Source organism: Rhincodon typus, chromosome 7, assembly GCF_021869965.1.
Source record: "Rhincodon typus isolate 14 chromosome 7, sRhiTyp1.1, whole genome shotgun sequence".
Taxonomy (NCBI): domain Eukaryota; kingdom Metazoa; phylum Chordata; class Chondrichthyes; order Orectolobiformes; family Rhincodontidae; genus Rhincodon; species Rhincodon typus.
This window is the reverse complement of record NC_063338.1, coordinates 42,939,555-42,943,460: the sequence shown is the minus strand read 5'-3', so window position 1 is coordinate 42,943,460 and position 3,906 is coordinate 42,939,555. Positions and strand designations below refer to the sequence as shown.

The 3,906-nt window shown below is 36.0% G+C and overlaps 1 protein-coding gene across 8 annotated transcripts in view; it reads right to left on the bottom strand.

Annotated features, from left to right (window-relative positions):
* Nucleotides 1-3,906, bottom strand: part of atf2 (activating transcription factor 2) — a 139,896-nt gene that overhangs the window by 41,378 nt on the left and 94,612 nt on the right. The window lies entirely within an intron of this gene.

The following is a 3,906-nucleotide window of genomic DNA, read 5'->3' as shown; positions in this document are numbered from 1 at the left end:
TATTCGCATCCAGAGTTGTCAATTCAGAATAAAACACTTCACTGCATATTACCTCCCACTGCTTCAAAATTAGTTTAGCTATTATATAGTGGCTTGCCTCTCATTCTGAAATAGCATTGGCAGTGATCATAATGCAGAATACAACTCCAAAATATCCTAATCAGCTGAATGAAGATGCCTATTATGATGACCAATCTCAGCAAGTGAGACATGGGGATAGGGGAAGGTGTCATATATTAGATATTTGCACCGCATCCTTTACCTTTTCTCACCATCGTAAAATTTACAAATGAATAGTGATTATTTATACTTTATACATAGTAATTGTAACCCATAGAGTGAAAAGGTGCACCCCACAAGAAGTAGGAGCATTTTCATTTTTTCTCCTAAATAATATTTCAGAAGTTTTTCCATCTAAATCAAATTACCCTCTCTTCAACCTACAGTCTATACAGCAATAAACTGGATCGGATGGCATGGAAAAATGAATTCTGTTGGGACTGTTTAACCTTAACAGTGTAATTATCTATACTACGCATGTTTCAGCATTTTCCTAAAGAAATTAAGATTTCTATCTAAAGCCAATGTTTGAGTATTCTCAAAGGGGCAACAGTTTATCTTTTTTGATAATACCTTGATAATGGAACTTTTATTTAGGCGTGCAATAATATTTTTGTGAAACTAAAAAAAACGTAATACATCTTCATAGTATCCCACAATTGAGAAAGACAAAGATGATGTGGTTTTATTTTTAAAAACATACTAAACACAATGGCTTTGATTTTATGGGCAAGACACAAGTCCCAAGGTTGGGACTGAATGCAGATCTTAAGATTACACAAATGGACAGCGGCAATCCTTCCAACGTGATCCGCTGTCCAATTAAGAATGGTGCATTTACTGCCCATTATGGCAGCCAGTGGGCTAGTATCGCTGAGAAGGTTGGCCACTGCTCATGCTGGTAGGAGAATGAAAGGACTCCTCACAGGTGTGTTTGACAATATTTTCTTTGCAGGGATCAGTCAGGCCTGTCAATTGGCAGATTTGTACCTCTGGGGGTGATAGCAGAGCTGGCCTTTGCTGCCAAGGCTCCCCTCCATGAGTGATATAACCATTGATGACTACCCAAAAATGCTAATGGAAGGCTGCAACCAATCAGCTAAGAGTCTCCAAACAGAGTGAGGGTTCTGCCACCTGCAACCTTTTTGCCTAAAATTAGCCACATGCCTGTTTCTGTCACTGATAAAAGGATCACAGAGCCATAGAGTTGTACATCATGGAAACAGACCCTACCGTCCAACTTGTCCATGCTGATCACCTATCCAAAATTAATCTAGTCCCATTTGCCAAAATTTGGCCCATATCCCCCAAAACCCTTCCCATTCATGTACCCATCAAGATGTCTTTTAAATGTTGTAATCATGTTAGCCTCCACCAGCACCTCTGGCAGCTCATTCCAAACACAGACCACCCTCAGTGTGAAAAAGTTGCCCCTCAAGTCCCTTTTCAATCTTTCTCCTCTCACCTTAAACCTGTGTCCTCCAGTTTTGGACTCCCCTACCCTGGGAACAAGACCTTGGCTATTCACCCTATCTCTTTCCCTCATGATTTTATAAACCTCTACAAGGTCACTCCTCAGCCTCCAATGTTCCAGGGAAATTAGCCTCAGCCTATACAGCCTCTCCCTTTAGCTCAAACCATCCAACCCTGCAACATCCTTGTAAATTTTTTCTGAACCCTTTCAAGTTTCACAACATCTTTCTTAAAGCAGGGAGACTAGAATTGAATGCAGTATTCCAAAAGTGGCTTCACCAATGTCATATACAGCTGCAATATGACCTCTCAACTCCTATATTCAATGCACTGATCAATAAAGGCAAGCGTACGAAATGCCTTCTTCACGACCCTGTCTACCTGCAACTCCACTTTCAATGAACTATAAACCTACACCTCAAGGTCTCATTGTTCAGGCACACCTCCCCGGACCTATATATAAGCCCTACTCTGATTTGCCCTACCTCACATTTACCTAAATAAATAAGTCCAGAGGTGGGACTTCATTGGGGGCTCTTTCTGATATTTTACTGGGTCTCATCGCCCCTAGTCTGACTGGAGGGAGATTGGTAAAATTTCATTCTATTTATTTTCAATTTCCCTATATTGCCACTCATCACGTTTTTTTTGTAAAGCAGAAAGGAATAATATGATCATTACCAATGCTACAGCCTGACAGTGCTACAATGGGTCCAATTTTAAGAGAGAAGGAGCTGAATCATTTATTTCCTTTTTGTGAAATACACCACTTCAATCTAGTTGGGAATTAACTCAACCTAATCTGGTATGGTTCATAAGCCCGAATGATAGGCACCTCCTCTCTTCATACAGTAGACCATATTTAACAATAAGCTAGTGTCTGAATGATGTTACTTATTCTGTAGACGTTGTCATATCAGTTAAAGACCTGCCTTTGGGCAGAGCACACATGATGATAATTGTAATACAGATGTTCCTTAACCTGCCATTTTTCTGATTTAAATATTACAGCTAAATCAGCTTTTATAGCTGACGTTTATTTTCAGTTCCAGAAATACTAAATTTCCTTCAGCAGAAATATAATTTTGCTCAATTAATATTTTGCTTTTCTAATGCACCTACTTGAATCAAAACCATAAACATTAGTTTCAACAGATTATGGTTCTTGAAAAAGTCTGCAATAGAGATTTCAAAACAAAGTATATTTTTTGTTAAAAAAGTGCTTAATGCTAGTATAAAAAGATTTTTGTTATTTCAACAGTAAAGAGGTGAATAAAAATGTTTAAAATACAGGTCTTTTGTATAATTACTTTTTCAGTTCATAACTTCTCAACAAATTAGATATCTGAAGGAAGCATTCCAAATAAAAACTGTTTTACTATTCCTGAAATTAGGTACCTCCTACCATATTTGCTTTGAAATTACAAGGCACTGTTGAAGGATTATTTTTAATATTTTATGTCTTTTCTATATGTGGTATGTTTAAATTTGGCCATAAGATCCTTTTTAATGATTCTATTCACAGAGAAAAATAAACATGCAATCCAATGTCAAATTATAAAACTATATCTCAACAGACTCGATGTATTGAAGTTAGAAGTAACAGTTTAAATAAATTGCAAACTTTCATTTTCAAATGCAAGTCCACAGAATATACAGTACAATGACTTTTTTTGTTAGTCAGCAATGATGTGTGCTAAACACCATAATTTTAAACATTCAAAATACAGTCACTTCCTGATTTTTCTGTTACTACCATTTATAAACGGGGAGAAATCAACTAAGTATAACTGTTGGTGAATTGTATTAAGCATTTATTTAAAAAATTGCTAGTAGTAGTTTTAAAATTGAGAATTCTCTATTCAGACCTGCTGGCAGAGAACATAACAGACAAAAACAAAATCATAAATAGATTTAAATGTATGCCAATCGGGTCATATCCCATGGCACACAATACAATGGCGACATGATTGACAACCTAGAGCATGACTGCACAGCTACAAAAAAATAAAATTTATTTCAGTAAATGTTCCATTTCAATATTTTCTACTGAAGTTTGAAACTAGAAATAGGCAACTCTATGTGGGTTGGTATTGAAAATCAAGTGAAGCTTCCATTTTTAAATCTTAGCACTTGAATTTGAACTTTTATTCACGTTAAGATTACTTTAGCAATTACTTAAGAATTAAATTTAAAAAATTGAGTCGTGCAATTTAAATGACAAAGCCCACAATGCTCAATGTTTGTCAATGTATATTTTTCAGCATTAAACTGAAGGGTGCGAGAAGTGATAAAAAAGTTTTTAAAAGAAGACTGCTTCAGTTTAATCATGTTTAACAAATTCTGGTTGTTCAAGACTGTTGATTTTGATTG